At 43.1% G+C, this 14,434-nt stretch overlaps 1 protein-coding gene across 1 annotated transcript in view; it reads left to right on the top strand.

Moving 5' to 3' along the window:
• smtnl (smoothelin, like) overlaps positions 1-14,434 on the top strand; it is a 55,317-nt gene that overhangs the window by 33,301 nt on the left and 7,582 nt on the right. The gene's annotated exons all lie outside the window — the stretch shown is intronic.

Here is a 14,434-nt window from a genome sequence, read left to right as displayed (position 1 = left end):
ATAAAGCTAGAGAAAGCATGAGGTTGACTTAGCATAAATGACTACAAGTATAGAATCTTAGCTAGTACAGCTACTGTTTGTAACGCTTCTGTAAAATTACCTTTTTTCCTCACATTTGTGTTTACCACAAAGCCAAAACTAATCTAAGTAGTTTTGGCTTTGTGGTAAACACAAATGTAACATGTTCTTAGTCAAATTTAGGGCAGTTGAGGGGGCTAAACTTAGCAATTACAGAGAGGGTCAGCTAAATGTTAAACTAGGTCAGCATGTTGGGTGAAAATTGTGAAAAAAATTCCAAATTTCCATTTGTGTGTACAGGGAGTGCAGAATTATTAAGCAAGTTGTATTTTTGAGGAATAATTTTATTATTGAACAACAACCATGTTCTCAATGAACCCAAAAAACTCATTAATATCAAAGCTGAATGTTTTTTGAAGTAGCTTTGAGTTTGTGTTTAGTTTTAGCTATTTTAGGGGGATATCTGTGTGTGCAGGTGACTATTACTGTGCATAATTATTAGGCAACTTAACAAAAAACAAATATATACCCATTTCAATTATTTATTTTTACCAGTGAAACCAATATAACATCTCCACATTCACAAATATACATTTCTGACATTCAAAAACAAAACAAAAACAAATCAGCGACCAATATAGCCACCTTTCTTTGCAAGGACACTCAAAAGCCTGCCATCCATGGATTCTGTCAGTGTTTTGATCTGTTCACCATCAACATTGCGTGCAGCAGCAACCACAGCCTCCCAGACACTGTTCAGAGAGGTGTACTGTTTTCTCTCCTTGTAAATCTCACATTTGATGATGGACCACAGGTTCTCAATGGGGTTCAGATCAGGTGAACAAGGAGGCCATGTCATTAGTTTTTCTTCTTTTATACCCTTTCTTGCCAGTCACGCTGTGGAGTACTTGGATGCGTGTGATGGAGCATTGTCCTGCATGAAAATCATGTTTTTCTTGAAGGATGCAGACTTCTTCCTGTACCACTGCTTGAAGAAGGTGTCTTCCAGAAACTGGCAGTAGGACTGGGAGTTGAGCTTGACTCCATCCTCAACCCGAAAAGGCCCCACAAGCTCATCTTTGATGATACCAGCCCAAACCAGTACTCCACCTCCACCTTGCTGGCGTCTGAGTCGGACTGGAGCTCTCTGCCCTTTACCAATCCAGCCACGGGCCCATCCATCTGGCCCATCAAGACTCACTCTCATTTCATCAGTCCATAAAACCTTAGAAAAATCAGTCTTGAGATATTTCTTGGCCCAGTCTTGACATTTCAGCTTGTGTGTCTTGTTCAGTGGTGGTCGTCTTTCAGCCTTTCTTACCTTGGCCATGTCTCTGAGTATTGCACACCTTGTGCTTTTGGGCACTCCAGTGATGTTGCAGCTCTGAAATATGGCCAAACTGGTGGCAAGTGGCATCTTGGCAGCTGCACGCTTGACTTTTCTCAGTTCATGGGCAGTTATTTTGCGCCTTGGTTTTTCCACACGCTTCTTGCGACCCTGTTGACTATTTTGAATGAAACGCTTGATTGTTCGATGATCACGCTTCAGAAGCTTTGCAGTTTTAAGACTGCTGCATCCCTCTGCAAGATATCTCACTATTTTTGACTTTTCTGAGCCTGTCAAGTCCTTCTTTTGACCCATTTTGCCAAAGGAAAGGAAGTTGCCTAATAATTATGCACACCTGATATAGGGTGTTGATGTCATTAGACCACACCCCTTCTCATTACAGAGATGCACATCACCTAATATGCTTAATTGGTAGTAGGCTTTCGAGCCTATACAGCTTGGAGTAAGACAACATGCATGAAGAGGATGATGTGGACAAAATACTCATTTGCCTAATAATTCTGCACTCCCTGTATATGAGGATGAAATAAAAGATGTTAGTGGCATTTAAAAGTCCAATATATAAATGTGAACGTCTAAACTGCTCCTTTCTTTTGATATCTAAGTTGGCTAAATATTAAGCAGACTATTCACTTAAAGAAAACGGACTGGTGCTCATAGCGCTTTTCCACTCAACCGAATGGTCATTTTTACTGTAGGCTTCATTCACCCAGCCAAGCACTATTTTCTATACTTGTCTGACAGGCACACATTTTCATCGAGGGCAGCTCAAGGTTCTGTCTCTTTCCCATCCTCACCTCAAACCCCACTCTTTCAGAGTCATTATTAAGTTGTCAGTGATGAAGACGCTTCTGACAGCTAAACAATGTCTTATGACGAAAAACAGGATATGGCGCTCAACCATCACCCTCATACCTCGTCCTGTTTGAACAGACAGGTTTCCATGCCGGGTGCGTTGTCCCAAAGCAACAGCTGACATTTGCAAATATTCTGGTATATACTTGCACTAGAGGAGGGATGGTAGCTGTCTTCAGTTTGAGCTAAATTGCAAAAAAATTAACACAGTTGTGATCACTAGATGTGTGAGTTTTTCTGAAGGTTGACAAATAAAATATTTAACTGAATACGATGATTTCAAATCAGCTATTTGACTGGGGGTTAAAAGAAATGATAGTGTTTTGCACAGTTTCCTTCAGTAGAGGTTGGACACTTATCCACAGGGTACCTCAGAGTGCCATGGATCACAAAAATGTAATATGTTCTCTTTTTCCTCATTTTTCCTCCTCTGTCTCTACTCTCAGACTGGGGGCTTCATCACATTTTCTGCTCTGCTTCAACAGTTTGGTCCAGATATTTTATAGTTCCTTACTCACGATGCAGTGACGCACTGGGGGATTTGTTGTACCTCTAAGAAAGAAAAAGGAGCTTTTATAAATGTGAATATGCATGTGCGTTCATGCATATTCACATTTATGCTAATAGTTAGCAGTTACCTCTGAGCTTTAACATCATTAATGTCATTTTTGCAAGACAAAAGCAAAACAAGAAAGCAGATAATGTAAGCTGACCTCCTTAAAGTCCATCCACTTTGGCTTTCTCTGTTTGTGTTTTTATGATTCCTCCTTACAGCTACTATTACACACGTGTCTGCCAGTACAGGGAGACGTGACTGTTGACTGTTAAAGGTTCATGAATCTGGAACCAGAGGAAGTGATGATGTCTTTAAAATGTGAGGCCTAATTAACAAGGATACAGGATTTCAAGCAGATGCTAATTCTTGGCATGGGTGTAGTTATGCTGAGTGTCATGGCACAAAAATACTGCATTTGTAGGTGGCCTGTCTAGCAATAATTTAATTGGTCTAAATCTAAAGATACAGCTTAAGGTTAGTTCAGGTGAGTTTTAATGAAGATTTGGATTGGGAGCTAAACCATGCTCACAACACAGACTGTAACAGCATTTGCATTTTTATGTGAAATACAGGTTCAGCTCCTGAAACTACTTTAGGGGTTTCATGAAGTCATGGAGCAATGTCGCAAAATCGTAGATTTTTACATAGCTGGGAGTAATGATATCCTAGTGAGCTATGCTAATGCTAATCCTGCTCAGCAACTTGAAACTCTGTAATGTTTGCTTGACCTCATTGTCAGTGCTACATGCGTATTCACTCGTGTGAGTATAAATATTAGCTGTGTAGCAGCTGCTAACCTGAGTCTTGACCTTCACTGGTCAAAAAAAATACCCCTAAAGAGTAGTACTAATATTTATCTACTGCACACTGAAATTGGAAAGAAGGAACATTTTTCGTAAACTCACAGATCTGGCATAGATGTATAAATACAGTGTTTGGACTCATCACGTTACAGACGTTAAGAACATTTGAGTACTTCCAAATGTTAGGAGACACTGTCTGGCTGACATCCAGCTTTTGATAAAAGATGACTGTTTTGAAACTCTCATATCAGCACATCAAGTGCAGAGTAATCCAACAGATATCAGCTGACTGATTTCATACTCATGAGGCTCTTGTGCCAAAGTGTTTGTTTAACCAAATGCATGCAGAAATGTGATGAGTGCGGCCTGTCCTGTGGTCTCTGGTCAACCTTGTGCCACGTGAAGTGTGCAGAACACAGCGTTCAGCACCGCACTCTGCCAGCAAATAAACCTCGAGATACCAGAGAGTTTACAGGAACCTCAGCAGCTATGCTCTCATGTTTCCCCCTCTGACCCAAAGTGGACATCTGATGATCTGAGTACTTAAGCCGGGGAAGCTCCCCTCCCCAAAGCCAGACATTCTGCAATTTGTCTCACTCCTCCTGCTGGATAGCCAGCTGTTTCCACCTCACTACCCTTATTCCCAGCCCCTCTTTTGCTTTCCTCACTTTATCATACATTACCCTTATTGAGTGTGTCATCACAATTTAATAAAATAACACCACCCCTGTCCGTGCACACATTCTCTCTTGTTGCCTTGCTTTGACACACATGACCCAGCAGCATTCCTATACGGTGAGCTCACTCTATCATGCACACATATACACACCCCAAGATTTCCTCAACCGAGCACAACGTGCTGTCACAGCCAGAGCAGCACATTGTATATACATGTATGTACAGAGAGGATGCAGAAGTTTCAAGTTTCTGTCTTCTGAGACTTTGCCTTGTGGCAGAAAATTGAGGTCCTTTCTTTATTCTTTAGGTGTTGTTGGGGTTTTGTTTATGGTTCCAACACCCACACACATTATCCAGTGAATATACCTCCACTGTACTGGGTGGGTCGAGATCTCAACAAACCGATGGCTCCAGACTGCTAGAGTGAAGTAGTAAGCTGTTTTATTCTATAATTTGGGTCATTTCACACTTGAAAATTCTTTCCAAGGTTTAAAGTCTTGACAGTGTTTGCACTCTTATTTCCTTGTTTAAATGTTTATGTTCACATCTGCTCGATTGCATGGCGATGTGCATATGTGCTATGCTTTTCTGGGTTTTCTAGACCAGCAAAGTGTTGATGATGCTTTCTAAACGCCGTTTGTGGCCTCAAGCTTTTGGCTTGTAAAGCACTGATTTGAGATTAGAGACTGGCTCCAGACCAGCTGCCAAACTGCCTGGGTGAAAAGAAGTTTTATCAGCGGGTAGATAGAGCTAGATATTTTTACTAAGGGGTTTTCAAGTCTGAAACAGAGTTAAGCAAAAGTGAATTTTTAATTCAGTACAGTTTGAATGTATAATGCCAGTTCACAGCAACAGTTGTAACAGAGAGCTTCATAGGTAAGCACCCTAAAATATTAGAGAGAGAACCCAAAAGATGAGACAGGGAGTGAGAACTCTCTGGGGGATGCTGGGGGATTCCCAAGATGCATTGAGTCTTTCTTCTTCAGTCACCTTCGTTACTCACTATGTGTTTATACACCTCTCTGCATTTAATTATCGGCTATTATTAATCTATGGCCCTCTTCCATAGGAATTCTTTGTCCTGCCTTCATCTGGTCACCCCCAACCCTCCCTGAGCCTCATTTTGCTTGTGGTTTCTGTTAAAAGGGAGTTTTTTTCCTTTCCACAGTCGCCAGTGCTTGCTCGTAGGAGTTCATGTGATTTTTTCATGAGTTTTCTTTTTTCAGTAGTCTTTACCTTACAATATAAAGTGCCCTGAGGCAACTGATTTGGTGCCATATAAATAAAATTGAACTGATTTAAATTGAGAATTAAAACATTGCAGAAAGTGGCAATTGTGGGAAGGAAGAACTTCCTTTGAACAGGAACGGGGAGCGACAGATCATCTTTTGTGAAAGATTAAGCTGTCAGGGAAAAGAGGATTAAAAATTTCATGGAGTGAACAGAAACTGAAAAAATTCAAATGAATCCTGTTTGTGAGACCCACATTTATATAAACAATTTAAGACAAGATTTTTCACATCTTGTCTCTGCTGCCCAGAAGAGGTCAAAATATCAACCAGTTCAGGATTTATCAAAAAACATACTTGTTTAATTTTCGTAAGCATCTGCAGATTTCTGTTTGTAGCCTACATGTTAACACCTTTGAAAAATGACTGCAGTGACTAAAAATACACCCTGTATCCACTTTTTTAACATGCATTCCCAATACTAGTAGCAAGTAAACAAAGTGCTCACATATAAGGACTGGGTTGTCTTTAAATGCTTGAAGAACTTGTGTGCCTTCGCTGGAAAAAGACACTTCAAATTACCAATCTGTCTCCTTTCTGGTGCTTTATAGATTGTAATTGGTTAAGGAATGTTTTTTTTCCATAAATAGTCACATCCTTTATCAGTTTATTTCAGTGATTTCTAACCAGATGCTGGGACTTTGCTTCCAAGCACACTGACGTTATCTAAACACACAATTGGTGCATCAGATGCATCACTGAAGAAATAATGTTTTCAGTCAAACGCTGTGCAGGAATCAGCCCTGTCTGCTTAATTCCACTGTGACAGCCAAGTCTGAAGTACAACCAGCTGCTCAACAAGCTGTGGCTGCCCAACATGGCTGCCCGAAGGTGCATTACGTCTGTGAAGAGCTCTTTCAGGATCACTTAGGGTAAAATTTGCACATCATATATAATGCTTTACAAAAATATGACTCTAACAAAATAATAGAATTTAACAAGGCCCGAGGGAATTTCTATATGATCGTCATAATAAAAGCTATAATAGTAGAGTAAATTTGATATGATGCCATTTCAGACGTTAACTAGCTGAGGCAGTTGCTGACACAGAAGAACTAGAGACCTGTGATCTTCTCGACAAAAATGGATTTTGTCGAGAAGTATGTCGTTAAAGTACCAAATGCCATTATTGTTAGCGGTGTTACAGATAGAGAGAAAGACAAAGAGGTATTTGAGTTTCTGGAGCAACATGGTACTATTCGTTGAGTGCTTGCTGTCGATGATGACTCTTCTGCATTCCACAAAAGTCAGATTGTAGAGTTTGAGTCCGGTGCATCTGTTGAAATATTAGCACCTAAGCTGCCTTACCTCTTACAGTCCACTGACAATCCAGATGTCAGTTACCGCATTCGAGCCTTAACTGACGTCTATACTAAGACCGTAGGGGGTAGTGTTACTGAGGCTTACATTAGCAACCTGAAAGGTTTAGCCAAGTTAAGTGGGAAGGATTTCGAAGAAGTGTTGCGGGAGGCCATGTCCACAATAGGAAAGACCATCGAAGCTGCTGAGACAGCTGAGATAAACCCGGAAAATGATACTGCTGATCAGACTTGCCCTGTGGTAGGATCCACACAACTTGGAGCCTCACCTTCAGTCTTAACTGAACTGTCTCACCCTCCTGAACCCATTCAGGGCACATTCCAACGCCCCATGAGACCAAACTTGACACCTCAAATATTGAGCCCAACTGACCTCAACCCACCAGAGGTTCAGAAAATAGTAGTTGAGCTTGTTGTCAAGAGTGTTGAGAAGACATCACATGCTCACTCTACATTAAGACTCAGAGCTTTCTCTGGCAAGATGCCCAGACCTTATAGCGAAGCTGACTATGAAACATGGCATTCTCATGTTGACTTGTTGATGGAAGATGCTTCTTTGTCTGAGTTGGAAAAAACTCGTAAGATTCTTGAAAGTCTCCTTGCTCCCGCTTCTGATGTCATCCGCCCTCTTGGGCCAGAAGCCACTCCTGCAGACTATCTTAAACTTCTGGATTCAGCTTTTGGCACCGTCGAAGATGGTGAGGAACTGTTTGTATGCTTTATGAACACCCTCCAAGATCACGGTGAAAAGCCCTCTGCTTATCTGCTTCGTTTGCAGGTGGCACTCAATCACACTGTGCGCAGAGGTGGGCTCGAACCACATGAAGTAAATAAGCAGCTTCTTAAACAGTTTTACAGAGGCTGCTGGGATGATAACTTGCTAACGGAGTTGCAGTTGGAGCTAAAGCATAAGGAGCCACCCACTTATGCGGAGCTATTGCTTCTCCTGCGTACTGCAGAAAACCGACAAGAAGTTAAAAGCACGCGAATGAAGAAACACTTTAGCGCCACAAAACCAAAAGCAGTGTCTCATGAACAGACAGTCACTGAAACAAATGCAGATGTTCGTCAAGCAGAGTCACACAGTCTAGAAGAGCTGAAAAAACAAGTTGCCGATCTAAGAAGCCAATTAGCTGCCGTCGTGAAGCCAAAGAAACAAGCAACAATGAAGACAGTTCGAACAAGGAAACCTGAAAATAAAAAACCTGACCATGCCAAACCTGAAAACTCACCTCCACCCAGCCTCCCCAGTACTAGGCCCAAGCCCTGGTATTGCTTCCGCTGTGGGGAGGATGGACATATAGTAGCCACTTGTGAATCAGAGCCAAATCCTGCCCTTGTACTTGCAAAACGAAAGGAACTAAGAGTGAGAAGGCAGATATGGGACAGGCAGAATGACCAGCTTTCTTTAAACTAAATTCTGCCTCCGTTGCGGGACAAATGGAGGCTGATGCTTTGTTAACCCGTCCCACCCAGGTTAAACAAAAAGCTTCACCTAAAAAGCGTGCCAGCCTAAAGTCACACACAAGAACAGATTCCTTCGACTTTCCTAAAGGTCTAATTGGTACAAAGAGTACTGCACAAGTGAAAGTTAATGGTCAAACAGTGAGTTGTTTGCTAGATACTGGTTCCCAGGTGACTACTGTCCCCGAGTCCTATTATCGTCAGCATTTGTCCTCTCATGAGATTAAGCCATTGTTTGAACTTTTAGAAGTTGAAGGTGCCAACGGTCAGTCTGTGCCTTACTTAGGCTACATTGAACTGCATGTCACTTTCCCAAGAGAATTCCTTGGCATTGAAGCTGAAGTGCCGACACTTACTTTAGTTGTCCCCGATGTGCGCACAGCTTCTCAGTCCTTAGTGCTAATTGGGACAAACACATTAGATGTACTTTACGAGCTGTACTCTGACGCATGCCATGAACTGCAGCTGAACCTGCCATATGGCTATAGGGCAGTTCTAAAAGTTCTTGAGTCACGTCACAAACAGTCCAAAGACAGTAGTCTTGGTTTAGTGACGATGCACAACAAAGAGCCACAGTTGATTCCAGCAGGCCAAACTGTTGTTCTAGATGGTGCTGTAGCTGTGTCAGCCGGTAACGGTGAAAAGTCCGTCTTGTTAGAGTATCCACAAATGTCAGCCTTACCTGGTGACATCCTTGTGAAACCTTGTCTCATCGACCTACCTGAACGAGCACCTTACCTTGTTCCAGTTATACTTACCAATGAATCCGAACATGATGTGACAATCCCTCTAAATTGTGTCATCGGACAAGTCAGTGCATATCAAAGAGTTCTATCTCACGAACACTCAGTGAGAACTCCAAGATCCCGAACTGAGCAGAAGTCAAAAGGAAGGAGCGCATAACCGAAAAGCTAAGCCAAATGCCCGAAGTGTTTGCACAAAATGATCTCGACTTTGGAAAGACGGGTCAAGTGAAACACACAATCAGATTGTCAGATGAAACACCGTTCAAGCATAGAGCGCGTCCCATACATCCGAACGACCTGGAAGCAGTCCGTAAGCACCTCAAAGAACTGCAAGAAGCTGGCGTGATCAGGGAATCTACCTCCCCTTTCTTTTCACCCATTGTAGTCGTGCGGAAGAAAAATGGTGAAGTCCGCCTCTGTATCGACTACAGAAAGCTTAACGCGCAGACTATAAAAGATGCTTACGCTCTCCCCAATTTGGAGGAAACGTTTTCCACCTTGATCGGGTCGCAATGGTTCTCTGTCCTGGATTTAAAATCGGGGTACTACCAAATTGAGATGGAGGAGCTGGACAAAACCAAGACAGCGTTCGTATGTCCCATCGGCTTTTGGGAATTTAATAGAATGCCCCAAGGCATTACAAACGCCCCCAGCACGTTCCAGCGACTCATGGAGAAATGTATGGGCGACATGAACCTGCGTGAAGTGATCGTGTTTCTTGATGACATCATTGTATTCTCCAAGACACTTGAAGAACATGAGGCTCGCTTAATGAAAGTTCTTGATCGCCTGAAAGAATACGGGCTCAAACTCTCCCCCGAGAAATGCAAGTTTTTCCAAACTTCTGTCAGATATCTTGGGCATATTGTGTCCAGTAAGGGAGTGGAGACTGACCCTGAAAAGGTGGAAGCCTTAAGTACCTGGCCTGTGCCCCGTGATCTTAAACAGCTCCGCTCATTCTTAGGCTTTTCAGGGTACTACAGGCGGTTCATTAAGAACTATTCGAGTATCGTTAAGCCCCTCACTGACTTGACATCAGGCTACCCTCCTTTGCGCAAAAGCACAAAGCCTAAAGCCAAGTCTGTAAAGTACCATGACCCCAAGACACCTTTCGGCGAGCAATGGACTCCCTCTTGTGATCTTGCTTTCAAAACCATCATTGAAAAGCTCAGTACTGCGCCTGTATTGGGTTTTGCTGACCCTAAACTGCCATATACACTCCATACCGACGCCAGCACTACAGGGCTTGGCGCCGCGCTCTATCAAGAGCAGAATGGCCAGACCAGGGTGATAGCTTATGCAAGTTATGGGTTGTCTAGGAGTGAATCTCGTTATCCCGCCCATAAGTTAGAGTTCTTAGCCTTGAAGTGGGCAGTGACGGAAAAGTTTGCAGATTACTTATATGGAAATCAGTTTACTGTCGTAACAGACAGTAATCCTCTGACGTACATATTAACTACTGCTAAGATGGATGCCATGAGTTACAGATGGCTAGCTGCCCTGTCAATGTTTAGCTTCAAGCTCCAGTACAGAGCAGGCAAGCTTAACTCAGATGCAGATGGCCTTTCTAGACGACCACATGGCGAGTTGCTTAACGACGCAGTGTCCCAAAAAGAGTTCGACCGCATAAAGCAGTTCACACAGACTCACCTGTCCCTACCTGACAGCAGTTTAAGTCCTGAAGTAGTGTCTGCTATTTGTGAGAAACACCTTGTATTCAGCTCTCAAAATGACACCATCCCTTTGGTTCACTCGCTAGCCATTTCTGCAGCTGCCATTCCAGGTGACTTTGTCAATGAAAATGACTGTGGTGGTCTTCCTGTTATACCCCATATGTCCCCTGAACAGATCACAAACGAACAAAGAACAGACCCTTGTCTGAGGGAAGTCATTGCACAAATTGAAACTGGAGAGAAGGTCCCACCAACTGTGCGAGCTGAATTTCCTGACATCAACTTTCTACTCCGAGAGCTCAATCGATTGGCGAGTTCGGTACATCCTGCCAAGATGGAGGAGATGTTACTTACCAGCTTGTCTTACCTGAACAGCTCCGTGACTCAGTCTTCCAAAGCCTCCACTGTGACATGGGCCACTTAGGCACTGAGCGTACCTTAGATCTTGCCCGAACAAGGTTCTATTGGCCTCGCATGGCAGCATATACAGAACATAGGATCAAAACATGTAACCGCTGTGTGAGACGTAAAACTCCTCCAGAAAAAGCAGCTCCACTTGTGAATATCAAATCCAGCAGACCCCTCGAATTAGTCTGCATGGACTTCCTGTCCATTGAGCCTGATCTAAGTAATGTAAAGGATGTGCTTGTATTAACCGATCATTTCACGAAATATTCATTAGCCATCCCTACCAGCAATCAGAAAGCTCAGACCGTTGCAAAAGCCCTTTGGGACAACTTCGTAGTCCACTACGGGATACCCGAACGATTGCATAGCGATCAAGGTCCCGACTTCGAGTCCCACATTATCCAAGAGCTTTGCAAGATCATGGGCATTCGCAAAATCCGGACAACACCCTATCACCCCAGAGGGAACCCGGTAGAACGTTTCAGTAGAATGTTACTAAGTATGCTAGGTACTCTTGAGGAAAGGGACAAAACTCAGTGGCACAACTATGTCAAACCACTCGTTCATGCGTACAATTGTACGAAAAATGATACAACTGGTTTTGCCCCATATGAGTTAATGTTTGGCCGTCAGCCAAGATTACCAGTCGATCTAGCATTTGGGCTGCCCTTTAACAATAAAAGTTTCAAGTCGCATTCTCAGTACATAACAAAACTAAAGGCAATTCTACAAGAGACCTACAAACTAGCAACAGACCATGCTAACAAAATAGCAGAAAGAAACAAAACAAGGTTTGATATGCGAGTGAAACCCTCAAAACTAGAGCCAGGTGACAGAGTTTTGGTGCGTGCAGTCCGTCTCAGAGGCAAGCACAAGCTAGCCGACAAGTGGGAGACTGATATTCACATTGTGGTGAACCAAGCAGGTGACTTGCCCGTCTACAGTATAAAACCCCTAACGAAAGAGGGCCCAGTCCACACAGTCCACCGCGATCTTTTGCTCCTTTGTGGTTTTCTTGCCCCTGTTGAGGAGAAACCTGTCCAACCAACTCATGTACGCAAACCAAAAACAAGGCAATCACCTAAACAACATGAGGAATGTGATCATTCGGAACTGGAGGATGAGGATGTCTGTTGGTTCAGAGAGGAACCTATTCAAGAGCCCATAAAGGTCACTCGAGTCTATGAGATTCCCCAGCCAAAGACACACCCTAATGATCACAACCATGCTGAAACTAACTTGCCTAGAGGAGACAACTTACATGAACATGACAACTTGCCTGGACGTGACAACTTACATGAACATGACAACACACCTGGACGTGACAACTTACCTGAACATGACAACTTGTCTGGAGGTGACAATTTAACCGGATGTGACAACTTACCTGAATGTGGAAATCCACTTGGATGTGGAAGCCTAGAGGAGAGTGAAACCATGGAACACTCAAACACTGACAATGAAAGCGAGAGTGACACTAACTTACCCGATGGACCTACCTGTGATGGGCCAGTGGAAGAAGACAACTCAAATGATAATCAAGCAAACTCAAGTCAGTCAAATACTGAGAGTGAAGCCGCAGTGGCTATAAGGCGCTCAGAGAGAACAAGAACCCAACCAGAACGACTACAATACATTCAGTTGGGAAATCCCCTCGTTTCCATTGCCCAGTCCCTGTTTCAAGGTCTAAGCCTGGCTTTTACCAATGCCTTGACAGAACAAGATTCTGTGGTCATCCCCATGAATGCTGGTTCCCCTGTCATTACCGTTTAGCTATTCCATGCAAAGGGACTTGCATGATTTTAAGGGGGGATAGTGTAACCCAGTGTTAAAAACGGGATTAAAAGCATAAATATGAATACTCTTTTGATTAAAATACTAATTTCATAATGGTAATAAATATTGATATAAAGAACTTAAATATAATAAATACTGATAAAAAGCATGTAAACATAAGTTTAATTAATATGTACGTATGTATATGTAATATACAAATGGTGTGGGGGCAGGACTTAGTCCTGTGGAGTGTGTTTGTTAGATCCACTGAGCGACCAATCATTGGCCGGTCTGACCCTTCCCCCAGTCTGTGTGCGCTGCTCAGACACCTGTGTGTGCCTGCGTGTGCCAGTCAGAAACGCCAGAGACACAGACGGTGAAAGGTCCGGTTACCCGTACGGTGAAGAAGCTAGCTGGATAGTAAAAGTCCTGTTTTCGGTGAGAATAATAAGAGTGATACTGTACTCCAGAGGCCGTGAGCCAGCGTGATCACTGTGAAGCCCCGTGTAGCATTTGTTGCTTCACATGGTCAGGTTTTTTTTCCTTTGCTTATTTGGATTGGATTGGTTTTGAGGACCTGAGAAGAATCGAGGATCCCTTTTCCAGTACTGGATGGCGAGCCCAGCCCAAAGAGCCGGATGAACTGGTAGATTGTAACCCGACTGGTTACAAACACACTGAGTGACTATTGAACATTGACAGACTGAAATTGACTTTAAAAAAAGACACAAAAGACAATATATCCTTGGGTCGACCATTTGTGGGGTTTATTTTATTTTATTTTGTTTTCAAAAGCACGCTCTACTTTTGTTAAATGTGCACAACCTGCTAAATTTTAATAATTGCTAATAAATGCAATTGTGTCTTCTACACCTACTGTGTACAAGTCCTCTGTTGTCATACACCCTTGGCTCCTACGAATCTAGAACCTGTTTGATCTGGCCCATATTTCCCTTCTGTCCTCGTACTGTGGTTAAAGGTAACTATACTGCCCGTACTACATGCAAAGAAGGCAAGAAGTAGCACCACCAGTGTTACATGTGACCTTGAGCAAACACTGTCAGTGCTGCACTGTTGACCTGAGCAGTGTTGCTCTGACAATAGTCACACTAAACTCTGCCTATCTATCTGACAAGGCCACATGGAAAGTACAGCAACTTTGGCCATAACCAATGTGGAACAGCAGCTCCATGCATTAAGAGTGTGAGATAAAGGTAAGGATGGTGATTAGCTGTCCCATGTGGCCGACAGGGTTTGGTGAGAGAGAAAGGACGGCCTCTCCTTAGCTACAGGACTGAACTGATCCCAAAGGCAGGAAGAAAAGCGGGGTCACGTAAACGCTGAAATATGAACTCTGGATACTGATGATGTTTGACATTAAAAACTTGATCCCAGTCACTTTAGCACTCAGAACCGGGTGGATTTTGGCCGTTTTCCCATCCCTGAGCACGTCGGTGACATGCAGCGCCCAATTTAAAACAAAGACTTTCCGAGTCTTATC

The sequence above is a fragment of the Oreochromis aureus genome, linkage group 14 (genome assembly GCF_013358895.1).
Source record: "Oreochromis aureus strain Israel breed Guangdong linkage group 14, ZZ_aureus, whole genome shotgun sequence".
Taxonomy (NCBI): domain Eukaryota; kingdom Metazoa; phylum Chordata; class Actinopteri; order Cichliformes; family Cichlidae; genus Oreochromis; species Oreochromis aureus.
This window is presented reverse-complemented; position numbering and strand designations above follow the sequence as displayed.